Source organism: Cuculus canorus, chromosome 1 (assembly GCF_017976375.1).
Source record: "Cuculus canorus isolate bCucCan1 chromosome 1, bCucCan1.pri, whole genome shotgun sequence".
NCBI classification, from domain to species: Eukaryota; Metazoa; Chordata; class Aves; order Cuculiformes; family Cuculidae; genus Cuculus; species Cuculus canorus.
In genome coordinates this window covers 185,025,553-185,039,408 of record NC_071401.1, presented here as the reverse complement: position 1 = coordinate 185,039,408, position 13,856 = coordinate 185,025,553, and the positions used below count along the sequence as shown (strand labels likewise).

The 13,856-nt window shown below is 41.5% G+C and overlaps 1 pseudogene; it reads right to left on the bottom strand.

Annotated features, from left to right (window-relative positions):
- Positions 1–716: 716 nt before the first annotated feature.
- LOC104055299 (hyaluronidase-4-like) lies at positions 717–6,094 on the bottom strand (annotated as a pseudogene).
- Positions 6,095–13,856: the final 7,762 nt, after the last annotated feature.

Here is a 13,856-nt window from a genome sequence, read left to right as displayed (position 1 = left end):
GACTTGTTGAGTTAGATTATATGTATTCCTTTCTCAGTAAATATACTGATCAACAGAGCGCAGCTTGTCCTTTTTCTTCCTGATCTCCTGACTCTGTCATTCCTGACCTGATTCACTCATTTCTTTCTACCTAGTGGAGGGCTCAAGGCATGAACTCCTCCATTATGCATGACACTAACAAGGAACACATGGGCTTGAGTTTACTCAAATGGAAAGGAGACTAGAAACCTTCCCCATCCTCCATTTTCTGGGAGGATGCTTTATCCAGTGTGCCATCCTGTAAGACTCAGTTATGTGCAGAATCTTCCTCTTTTAACAAAGAAAAAAAGTTAACCTCATGCTATCTTTTTTCATTAGTAGCAGACTATCACTGTCCTGGTTCTGGCTGCCAGTTGGGAAGAAACCTGGTTTGTAGTGTCCTAAACAGCCTAATCTCAGAAGATGGGATCGAGGGCCAAATATATTCCTATGACCTGAGAGATTTTTACCGAGTCTTCAAGCACCCCTCTCTCTCTCTGTACCTTATGGGCATTAAACCTCAGCGCACAGCTGCATTTGGATTACATCTGGAACAACGTTATGTTCAGTCACCAGCTGCAGATCATGTGAAACATTTCTGTTGTCTCACTTTACTATCCCTTTTGGCAGACTAAAACCAGCCCTCTGACTAAGCAGCAGTTAGAGAAGACTCATCAAAGGCAAAGGAAGCAGGCAGATTACTGCAAATCTTGGTGAGATGGACTCTGCAGGTGTTCCTGATGGTCGTCAGTGACTTTCACTTCCCCACAGTCAGATCCTTCATAACACTGATAACAGTGCCAGATAAATGTCTTTGCTATGATTACCAAATCTTCATTTGATGCTTCTCCTCTCAAAATAAATCCTTGGTCCGCTGAGACATCTATTCAGAAGCTTAGGATTCAACTGTAGGTAAATGTGTTGAGGGTCTCCAGGTTCTTTGTACTTGCCATCGACTGTCCTCACAAAGATGCCTGCTGCCCACTTCACGTGTTGTGGTGATATTGAAAATGTAGGGTCCTAATTCAGAATCAATAGTTTTTTACACTTCTGTGCAGTTGCTCTGTAAATAGTAGAAAAGAAATTTTTGCTGATGTGAAACTAATCACTCTATTTTTCCTGTTCTATACTGAAAAATATGCAATCTGTAAGCAGCTTGAATTAGTGAATTCATTCATGATAAAAAATTCGACTAGTTTAAATGATTAAGAGGGCGTTTGATACAGAAAATGTAATCCAACTGAGTTGCAAAGGACTTTAGCAACTTACACTCCTCAGAAAACACTACAGTCTGTACATCTACAAAGAAGCTATGATGTGTGCTAGAAGTGCAGGTGAGGATAGCGTGGCTGTGTGGCTGGCAAGACTGTGAGGGTCAGGAGCTGATGGAGATGCTCCAGGGTCTTGCCTTTGTCACTTGACCAAGTTGGAAGGAAGTTCACCCTCCTATTCACATTGACTCTAACAGAAACCACGGCCAAATACTTAAAAAATTGGCTGAAGTAATTTAATTTGCTGAGAACAACCAAACACTTCTTTTCAGCCATTCATTCTCATGCTGGCTGGGTTTCCTGTGCTATCTGCCAGGAGAAAAGCATCCCAGAACATCTACTTCACACAGCTTTAAAGATAAAATCTTTTCTCAAGATAAAGTTTGAAGTGTGGTTTTCTGAAAGCTCCGGGACATGATGGAGCCTCAGAAATCATTCTTTGATTTTAATGTGACTAGGTCTGATGTGACATAATACGAATCCTCTTCATCTGATCTCAACTGCCTCCTTCATTTTATTTGCCCACACAAAGGCACAAATAGAGTTCCCATAACCAGACAATTTGCTGGGCACCACTGGTCCCACTAATTTGTTCTGACTGATGTGCTAATCAGGCTCTAGATTATTTCCTGGTGCTTTATCCAGCTGGAAAGGGATCTGACCAGGATTATAATTATTGAGGGATTGTCTTCCAAAATGCCTGGTATTAGCCATTGTCTTCCTTCCCTGCCACTGGCTGCCTGTGAGCCTCACAAGACCTTGTTGACTCAGGAACACTTCACCATATTTCATAGTTGTCCTGACTGGGGAACAGGAAGGACTAGTTAAGCAGTCAGCTCTGCTGGTACCAGAACTGGTGCAGTGAGACAGCGTCTATTAATTGGATAAAATGAGCATCTTACACATTGCATTTAAATCAGGCACAGACTTACCTTGAAGAAACTTAATTCATATCTCTCTAAGTAATAATGCCTGCAGCTCCCAGGGTACTCTCTCTGATGGTATTAATAAGATCTTGCAACAGAGAAAAGAGTAAAGAAATCACTGTCAGGCTAATTCATCATCTCACTGCCTTTCTACATTAATCTAATGGTTTGTTATGTGGTTGTCCCTCAGACTACATTTTCTTTTGATTCTGGTCCCTATGAACTATATATTATTGTGGCTGATGTTTTACTGTCAGGGTAAAAAAATTATTAAACGTAAGTTGCAAACTTAGGTACTGCCTCAGATGTCGGTAATTAGCAAGTGAATAAACACTGGGGAAAAAATAATTTTAATTTGCTTTGATGCAAACTTTAATTGTAATTATTTGATTTCTCATCAGTTACTAGAAGCAACAAAAATCTTTTCATTTAAGCAGGTACTTCTTTTAACATAAGAAGTACCGAAGGCATTTCCTCAGTTCTGTTTATGTTGATAAGGAAAAGGAGAAAGCCTTTTTGCTGTGTCAATCAGCTGGTTTCCCCATCCCTCTCCAATTTGAAAGCTGTGATTTCAAAGGCATACATTGTTCTTCTGCTTTCCCTAGGAACTCAGTTTATAAAAACCTCAGGTAAAGTGACTGTAAATAGGCACACACTATAGCAGGGAGAACGTCAGCTTTGTGCAACCTTGAATAGAAGGGAAAATGCAACACTCAGTGAATCTTAAGAATTTCAATTTCCATTTGCATGCCCTTTCTAGGTTTGCTTCTGAGAGATATCTTTCATTGTATGTCTTTCCTCATGTCTCAGGTAAGGAAGAGGGTATTTTGTTCTTGGATGTTTATCCTTAATTTGAACAGTGCTTAAGGAACATGAGAATTACTATGCCACAAGCACCGAAGACATAAGACTTGAGACTTGATACACAAGGTACTCCCCAGACTGTATCACCAATTAAAGGGAGAGTGAAGGCCACAGCACATCAAGAATCAAAGTAGAAAAACTTCACAGGAATTAGTTGCCTGAATGGGAAAAGAGGTGGAAACTGGGCATAAAATGGCAAAAGGGATGCACACCAGCCTGCAGCAGTTATTGATGTCCATCTATCTTCTTCTTGCAAAGAAGGACAAGCTGCATAAAACTACTGAAGCAGGTGCCTACACGTCCTTTGAAGCCTAAGGGTAGGCATTTGCCCTCAAGAGATGGAGAGAAGTGAAGCTTCTTATTGGGAAGTGTAATGGGTGATGCCAGTGCTCAAGGAGTATTGGGGCATAATAGGACAGAAAGCAAATGCCCCTTCCCTGACAATGTGCCAGCTTCAGACTCTATACCCAGTCCGAGACACTGAGAATAGCCTTTAAAAAGTCTATTTTATTTGGTGATGCCATTCACTTGATAAACTCTGAAACACAGAAAATGAGACTTGCTGGTAGTATAATCTCTGTCTGCGGTGGAGAACAAAACCAGGACTGTGACAAGTTTCTGGGAGGATGTCCAGAAACACACAAAGAAGGACTAGGGTAAGGCACTTATCTTGAAAATACTTGTGTGTATTCAGTTGGTGTGAGTAGTAGTCCTTGGTTCTGGTGCAGCATTTGTGTGGTCCATGGTAGGTATGGGAATAAATTAAATGTTTTTGAGATGTAGTCATGCAGAAAAAATGCTGGTTTCAGTTTCCATGTAATGTAACACTAAGCAAGTTGCTAACAGCTCTGCCTCAGTTTCCCTTCTATAAAGGGAGCAGCTAACTAAGAATTAGTTAGTGAATGCATACCTGACCAGAAGAATATCAGGGAGGATTAATGTATTAACTGCCTCCCGTGTGCTACATCAAATTGCTGAAATCCTTTTAATCAATTCAAATGCAGGTTTGAGTATAGCACAGTGATGAATTAAAGCAAAAAAAAAAAAAAAAAAAAGGTATGTGAAGCTGCGTTTTTTCTTCGAATATTGAGCTCTTTAAAGCATGTGGACAATTAACATGAACCAGCAGAGCTGGTGCAAGTAGGAGGTTTTCCATCATGATGTACCATCTGCAAGAATGGTTAAAGCACAAATGCAGCCCACGTTGTTCCAGAAAACTATAGAGAAAAATAATAAAGGTTCATCTCTATAACCTAGTCAGGTATACACAAATACAGGCAGATGTTTTTCACTGTTTCTAGGGGATTTCTGGTTGCCAGCGGAAGGATACAGCGCTGCATTGCTATCCCACAGCCAGGAAAGTTTGTTGTTCCTCAAAACTTCACACTTTGGACAGGAACCAGTGTAGTTCTGATCACAGAAATCGTAATTATGACATTCAATGTATAAACAGAATTCCCACAGGCCCTTTTTTTCCATTCCTAATGCAACTGTTTCCTTCATAAAAGCCTTTGCACTTTTTTCAAAGGAAACTCTGGCTAAATGTTCAACGTCTTTTGCTGAAATATTCCTTTCCATTTCAGTAATAAGTTTCCTGGACTTTCTTCTTTAGAAATCTGTCACATCCCAGTTGAGGGCCCACTGAAGTCTCTGGTACTCCCAGTCTATTACAGCTAATCCACTGAAGTCCTTAGATGTGATGGAATAGTTAATGTCACAGCTGTTTTTTTCCAGATAAGTTTGCAAACTGAAGTTCTAGGGTACGCCACCATTCACAGGGACTTCCTGTGATGTGTACCAAGGATAATAACTGAGCCTATTAAAAAAAAAAATATGGTCATGTTCTGTCCTTTTGCTTTAGTTAATGGGCTTCCAATAAAATGGAACATTTTCATGTTCTGTACGATGCTGAAAGTCAGAGAGGACTGGTCAGTCAGTTATTCCATGCAACTATGAAAGGCTTCCTCTCCAAATGGTTTCCTTATTCTTCAAGCTTTCTCAATAATAATGAAAGGGACCATAAAATCAAACCTTGGCTTTTATCACTAGCTTCACAGCTTCATGAACATCCCTGACCTGTCTAGTACAGGGCCAGGCAGATATACTCCAAATAGAGCTAAACAAGCACATGTATTTCATTATCATTGTGCAGTACTATAAAGGGATACAAGTTCAAACTCCTGACAATGATAAAGAGGATCCATGAAAGCTTGTTCTGAGGTATTTATCCACCCCACACCACTATCACATGGAGCTAGTGCCTTCCAGACCAGCTCTGATAGGTCTGCACAGCACTGCATTGTGCAATGTGGGCTTTGATTCTAAGGCCTGTGGCCACAGTTACAGACAAGATCATTAATCACAAGGGCCCTGCTGATTATGTGGTATCAAGCAGAAAAGAAAACAGATATACAACAAGACCTACATACTTATACGTAAGGAAAGAATCTTGTCATTCCTCCAACCCCAGCCTACCCTCTGCAACTGAAATCCAGGAGAAATCCCACACAGCTGTACAATCAACCATGAGATTTGTATTTAAGTCTTACTCGTTGTTTTTCCTCAGTGCTTGCCTACCTACCTACCTTTTCTAGGACTGTGACCCTCCCTGCTGGAGGTGAGGATTGCGGGCATACAGGCAGCCAGAGTGTTATGTGTAGAAATTGGAATAGCGCACGTATGTTATCCTTTGTCCCCTCAAAACAGGAAATCAATTAGGAATAATTACACCTAAGGTATTTTTATGGACCTGCCCACTCCCCTGTTTCTTTGCTATTTTAGGGTAGGATTAGCATAACATAGTTTCAAATACCTGCAGCAAAAAGGTCAACATCGAAGGTAGACAACCTAGAAACTTTTAGTAAGCCATGGATAATTTTAGGATACAGTCACATATGACAGTTTGAGATATTAGAGCTCTCTGAAGTGTCCAAGTTGTGACTGTCCCTCCTACTGACTAGGCAGCCAGTCCATGGGACCAATGAAGCGTGGTGGAGACTCTGGAGAACTCAACATTTCATCAGAGAAATCTCACCCCATGAGATTCACAATACTGTACATTTAGTGAGGAGCAGGTTTTCAAAACCACTAGTCACATAAGCACAAGTGCCATATCAGCACTAAGAAGCTTTTTAGAAAACGGTGTTAATGAAAATTAGCCCAGTTTGCTGAGTGTCTCTCGGAAAGCAAACACTACATCAAGAAATCAAACTCAGCAAAGCCACTCAGAGCTTGTCAGCATTAGAGACCATACTGAATTTTCTTGCTAGAATGCTGTACAGACAAAGCTAAAAGATGGTAGTCTTACTCTTGTGAGGAGACAGTCAATGAAAGAACCAGCTTTAGAGAGTCGGGCTTGCTGCCTCATCATCCCAGAGGGATGGAGAGAGGGCTCAGGGCACTCCTACCGATCTGCCCTGTTCACCAGTCCCTGCTTAGGATCAGCATATGCTTCTGGCTTTCTAGGAGGGCTGCAATAGTAGTAGTGCCCACCAGTTTGCTCTGCTTCACCCACAACAAACTTGGAAATGCAGAGACCTTGCTGTGCTGAAGCATTGTTGCCGAGCGCTACTCTTGCAGTTCATAGATAATCAGAGCTGCAAGAAAATCCTGTCAGAGGGCAGAAGATTCCTACAATTATTATTTTTTTTTAATCTAAATTGCAGCATGTTGAGTGTCCCCCATGAGATCTGTATCAATGTCCTGCCCTTCTGCTCCTATGCCTGTCACAATCTGGTTCCGGGAAGTATCACTAGCTGGGCTGGACATATCCCTCAGCTACTTACCCCAGGTTCCAGGGAGTACATCCTATGCAGGACCTGTGTCACTTGGCACAAGCACTCCAGTGGCATGTGCCAGCAATCATCCATGCCTTGAAGTACCTTGTGGCATCACACCCCGGGGCAGGCAGGGCCAGTGCTGCCCAGCCAGGCTGCACCAAAACCTGTGGGGATTGTTAGGGTCTGCTGTCATTGGAATCTGTCTACTTGTGGGAAGTGGGGAGGCTCAGCACTGCCCTGTGCCATGGATCTTCCGGCCCCTCCTCAGACAGGGATAGCCCAAGTAATTAGCCGTGCACTTTGGTGATTTGCTGCCACAAGGCCCTCTGAGCTGACACAAGGGAAAGACAGTATCAGGGAAGATGATGATGACAATGATATAATAATTATAAGAGCAGTAGTAGTAATAAAGCTATAGATTATTGAAGACTGCAGGGAAGTGGCAGACAACCCTGCCCTCTGAGAAAAACTTGTCATAGAGGACTTAACAGAGAACGGTATTTGTAGTTGCTCTATTATTGAGGAAACAGTTGCCATTTTATATTCTGTGTGAGGACAAATCACTGAGGATTACTGACTTCTGATTTTATTCCATTTGATGCATTTAGCCATCATGCAAGCACACAAATGCTCCAGCCAGGAGCAGGCTCTGAAATCACTTGTTTACAGCATGAGGGAAGGATGTCCTGTGCCCAAACTCAGCATTTTTCTTTTTACCCAGGCTTTTCAAATTTTGCTTTTAGTTGTGCAGAATTACAGCATGCTAAAAAGTTCTCCTCATCTTTTTTCTAGGTATTTCTTTCATTTGTATCTGTCATAGCTGACAAGAAACAAGATGAAGGTATCCAGTTATATCCCTTGTGCTGATTCTGGTTTTCTCTGTAAACGAAGACAACGCAGGAGCAGTGCATCTTTGTGTCCAGCTGTCAGGGAAAATGCACGGTGGGCAGCAATTCCCAACAGAGACAAAGTAGAAACCGTATGTCTTTATCAGACAGCAAACAGCTCTAGCTAAGACTAAGCAAAATCAGCTTTAAACAGGCAGTTCTGAATTGAAGAGACAGAGAGAGTAGTACTTGAACCGAATCACAGGATACTGCTGAAAAGATTAGGTGGCTAAATGATAAAAAGACTAAGCACTCATCAGACGATGTAAACCCTGTATCGCTCTCCCATAATAAACCTAGGGCTGAGAAGTGTACTTTCAACCTTTGGCATTTGTCTTATAACAAAAACCCTCCTCCAGCGATGTTACAGTATTCATGTCAAGAGATTAGAAAAATTACAAGTAATGAATAAAGACAATTATCTTTTCCCCTTTCTGGTTAGCATTGCTACAATCATATGACGTTGATGTAGCACAGCCTCGATGGGCTTAAACCAGGCTGTCTCAACAAGCAAGTCAATCACTGAATTCCCTTATCAAATATCCAATATAATCCCTGGATTTTTACAGAATAATCCTTTTGTTGACTTTTTATCAGCAAAGCTAAAGCTGATACACTCAGAAGTCTGATGAGCTGGAACAAGTTTTGTCCAGTTGAAGTCATGATGTCAGTAGCAAACATTGCTCAATCCGCCAGATCTGGATTTGGAGGCAACATGCTCAGGGGTGACAGAGGAGATGACCCTGATAACCTCAGAGCTTGCAGCAACCACAGGGAGGACAGTAGCTGAGTATGTATACTGCTGTCCTCTTCCTTCCCTCATATGAATGGGAGGTCATCCTTTCACAATTTGTCTTGATGACATTTTGCTAAGTATCTCTGCTATGTTAGTAAATGTAGGGGAATATGAAACATGACGAATATTAAAAATGGAGCAGGACCTCACCTCACAATTTTCTGCCTAGTCCGGTGACATTGACAGCTTATTATAGCGGAGATTCTAACCATTTTAGTACCGTGTTTCACTGGTCCCCATGAAGATGCTCAGAATCCTCAGCAGCATGAACTGTTGAGGTACATTTTTATAGTGTTTCAAATTTAGGGCAGGGAATCCTCAAAATGCTACAAATTAAATATAAATCTGTTGCAGCAGAGCTATTTCCCATAGCAGCTGTAAGAAATAAGCTCAGTAAAGCATCAAAAGCTGTAATTCAGCAATTTAACACACATATGGCAGGTTGGAAGGCAGGTACTGACAGTAGTTTTGTAGTATAATTTAACTTCTTATGAAAAATTTGGACTGGTGGACAGAGGAGAGCAGATGAGCTACAAGTCTGTGGAGTTCATCAGGACAGGCATCTGGCCTCTATCATTTCATGTCCTTTTGCCACCATATTGAATTTTTCTCATTACGTACATGAGAACACCTGCATTCTCGTGGCCTGCTAGATGGCTGGACTCCTGAATATTGAAAATTAAGAAAATTGATCAGGTGTCCTTATACAGTTTACTTCTCCTCCACTTTGTGCTGCATAGATATTTCTCATCTGTAGAAAATTACACCTGACACTTGTCCAGCCTGGGAGATAAGACTTATACTTAGTCCTAGCGAAAATGTGGATGATTTGATGGATTGATTTAATGGCCCACTGGGTCACCCGTAAAATCAGTCTTTATGCTTAGCTTGTACTTCTATGTTGCTCTTGATGCCAGTGACTGGGTCATTTTCTGGAATCTACTGCAATAATCATGAAGCATCTTTGGCCTATGTCCAGCCTGGCAAGATTCTCAGTGCTCCATACCACAGTTTTCCCCGTGTTTTAAGTCCACCATCTGCCATTCCACCCCTCCTTTTCCAGAGAGGGTAAGCTTTGTACTAGGAGCTATTTTTCAGATGTTTATACTATAGAAGGAATATAATAGTCTGAATTCTGGAACAGTCTGAGTGGTCTGCACTGCTACCTCATTATCTTCATGTGATGACAGCTTATTAGACAATCATATAGTTTACCCTATGTTCAAAGCCAGAAGATTCACATTCTTTGAGGATACATCAGTCTCCAAATGTGAAGTTGGCTTAAATTGACTGCCAGGATGCCCAAGTTTCCTCCCACACTGCTGATTAACCTATGGTTGAACATACCCACACCATGAAGAGTCACATTTGGGATATGTGCTTAGGGGATCACCACGCCGCATAGCCAACTACCTGACCTCTGGTTGTGTCAGAACAGAACTTGGAACCCATTTTAAGGCATCAGAATAGCTTGGTATCTCCCTCTCCATGGAGGTCTTGAGCACACAATGCCTCCCATGCAGCCAGGAACTAAGTACGGGCTTTATAGCATGCCATTATCATCATCTTCTTTCCTGCATTTCTGAGGTTACTGACAGAAAAGAGCAAACATCCTCAGATTAGTGCTGACTTACACTTATTCTTCATAACATTTCAAATTGTGTTGAACTGATTCTTTTAAGAAGGGGCTTTCCTCTCTCTGTCCATTTGCCTGATGCTATAGTATGGTAAGTCCTAACTGAAAACTAAATAAATGATGGTTGACGTTCTGGGCATATTTTTCTTACAGAAATTAAACAAAAGGTTAGCCCTGCACAATAGGAAGGAGTTGCCTCCCCTCCCACTAAGTTTCCTGGGAGCTCAGCAGAGTTATTTTGTGTTTGTGCTAGGGTAAGATCGTGCCCCGAGACTGTGCAGAACAAACACCCACACAGAACGATTACAGCTTACACCCAGCACCAGCAGATTTGGGTGACATTCTTTTATTCCTACTCCTACATAATAGCTGTAACACAACAACAACAAAAAAAAGGCATTTGATTCCCCCCACCCCAGCTGAGTATTACATTAGAACTAAATGTTAATGTTGGAGGTAATACAACAATTCATTGTTGGCAGTCCAAGGGATTCTTGCAATTGTTTTAAGCTGGGAGTCATGTAAACCTTGGTAGGCCCTATGCATAGAAGAAGACTTTGAACAAACATAATGGGCCTCACTCAGTGGCCCTGGCCCAGCATAGCCTCTCTGTCTGGTCATAGGACCTGCTGCTTTGCTGTGAGCACAGAATGTATATTTTGAGGAGCTGCTCCCGATTGTTCTTGCAGCAGCCGGTGGGTGCTTGAAACTAATAGACTAATGCCAGCCTAAAAGGAAAAATCCAAGGGTGAACAAAGCAAACATGAATATTTCATACCTGATTTTCAGCTGCAAATCAATAAAGATATACCATATTGCATCATGTGAGGTTGTGCCCCTTGAAGAGCTGAGCGATCACAACAAAATTAAAATAGGAGAGAGCATTCTGGAAAATCAGAAATCAAGTACTTTCTGTCAAAAGTGAGGTAGCTCTACTACCCAAACTAGCATCCGCATTGAGTCAGGTCTTTCGATTACTGGGTTTTAATTCAAATATACTCAGAGCTGAGTATTGCTGCTGAGATATTAATTCAGTACCTGAATTCCTACAGAGGCTCAAGGAGAGTTTGGCTTATTTTTTCCTACTTCTATGTTTAGAAAAATTATTTGTCCAAATTCCACAAAAGTTTGATGTCAAGACTTAAGAAAAGAGGAACAGTCTGAAGCTTCCAAAGGGCTTCAGTCCGTGCTTGTGCAAATTATCCTCTTGCAATAAGCATTGCTTACCATTGTAGGTACTCAAGGATCTTTGCACACGACTTGGTTTCACTAAGTAAGCACTTTGGTAGAGCAGTAAAGTGTCACACACGGGTTCTGCCAGCTTGCATCTCGCCTAGTGGCTGTGCTCCCCCATGGCTCCCACCACAGCCCGTTGAGGGTGAGGAGGGACAGGAGGAAGATCAGTATTGCCACCACCAAGGCCTGTGCTCTCCCATGTAGGGGACCCTCATATCAAACAGCCCTTGCTGGTCCTTGGGTCATCCTTGTGCCCATTGAGCCAAGGCAGCCCAGCACAGGGGAGGTGATATCTGACATGAGTCTGTTTGAACATCCCCATCGGGAACTATGTACTGAGCATTAAAACGATCCTACTGAATCCTACTCACTTTGATTCCCCACGAGGAGAGGTATGAGCAGCCATACACGAGGGGCAAGGGTACCAACACGAGAGGAATACAAATGCCAGCTTAGGAAAACACAGTTGTCTTCCATGTACATGACCAACTGCAGCATCAGACTCATAAGATACCTCCCTCCTACCAGTGGGAAATACAGTGTGGGTGGACACAAAGCCAAGGCAAAGAGCAACTTCAGTAAGGGAATAAATGAAATGCTTTTTGTTCTGCCCTGGAAACTCAGCATCTGAAGGATCAATATAAAAAATGGTCTTAATAATCTCCTGTCTAATTGACTAAGAAGGTCATTGCTAGTATGGAAACAAACACCATTTTTCCAAAAGCTGCCCACAAATGTCAGACTGCTTGACTGAAGAGATAAAGCAGGGCCAATACTCTAGGCTGCTTTGCTTCTTGCGCATGTTGGAGAACACCTTAAACAAAATCCAGGAGAGCTCTTGCTGTAACGGAAAAATTCAAAATGAAGCTCTGACTGTCTCTGAGAGAACAGGCTGCCAATGTGTTAAAATACTATCTGAAGCAAAAAATAAATAAAATATCTGAAGAGGCCACATGTATTGTTGAAATAGAAGCAGCCTCATGAGAGAAGTTTAAAATATTTCCCTTTGAAATTATAGAAGTCTGCTTACTTTTAGCTTCTTAGATGCTGTTACCTTGCTGTACAACCACAGTTACGTAACAGACATAATCCGCATGGCAGCAGAGGCCATACATGCCAAGCTATAAGGTTGTTACCACTGCCTGGGAGCTTGCTTCCACTGGGCAGAAAACAAAGCCTCTTGACACTTGTACTGTTTTGCTGCCTCTGGATCAGACTTTTAAACACATGTATTACAATACACTCATGCATACTCCGATTCATATACATATGTACATATGTATGTATATCAACACACACATGTATCACCTTGTTTTCTTATTACAGCATAAACAGGATTTTCATTGAACCAGAAAAAGAATAGCTTGGAATTACTTTGGTGACATTATACAAGGGATAAACTGATGTACCTATCAAAAGAACAAAATTAAAACTCCAGCATACACTTACTTTGGTAAACTACCAAAAGAGTTCTCCGCTCTTTTCTAATGTGACCTCTAACTGCTCCTTACTGCTGCATGCTACGGAATGTGGAAAGCATGCAGTGCTCTTGCTAAATAAGAACAAATTAGGGGGTTTTGTCTTATTAAGCATTATTCGACACTGTTGTGTTTCCTTGTTTTTTTTGAAAGAGTGAACTTCCATCTCTGTCAAGCTGTATTGTTCCCACCCAGTATCGTTCTTCAAAGCTTACAGAACTATTGTTTCCAAACTATTTTTAGAGTAACCTGTGTTTCCAAACACTTCCACTCTCCTAGTCCATCCCAGATTGACAGGAAATTATTTTTCCTGAAATGTAAACAAAAAAAGAAGTTGTGGCTCTCACAACATCTTAGTTGTATCAAATTTTCTTTGGCAAAGTCTTTCGTATGTCTTCTTATTATATATGATGTCCAGTTTTACTGGACACTATCTACACTAGATAGATTTCACTATCTACAACAAAAGCTTTCAGTGCAAAACTGAGGCAATTATTAATTTAAGCAACATTTTTTAATTTCAGCAATTTTTAAACTGGAGAAAAATTGCACACATGTTTATTTAGGTACAGTGTTACAAATCCAGGCTGATCTGAGATTTCATTCTGCTGATTTTGCTGTGAGGGCTGTTAGCAATTTTTTTCTATTCACATCTTCACAAAGCCACTGACCATAGCTGAAAACATTGCATTTGGAAAAAAGCTGATGAAACCTATAAATGCTGGCATTTAATTTTATCCAGTGAACCTTTCTCATCTTTTTTCACCTTTAAGACTCAGTGGCAAAAAACTTCAGAAAACATGTTAAATATTCCAGGCAAGGTTTACCTGGCACGTATCTCCCTTCCTTGAACTGACACGCCACCCGCTGACCCCCACGGAGGCACGAAGGCTGCCAGGTGTTGCCTCTCCCCTGCCACACAGAACCCGGAGTTGGGTGAGCCACAACCGATGCTGCCAACTACA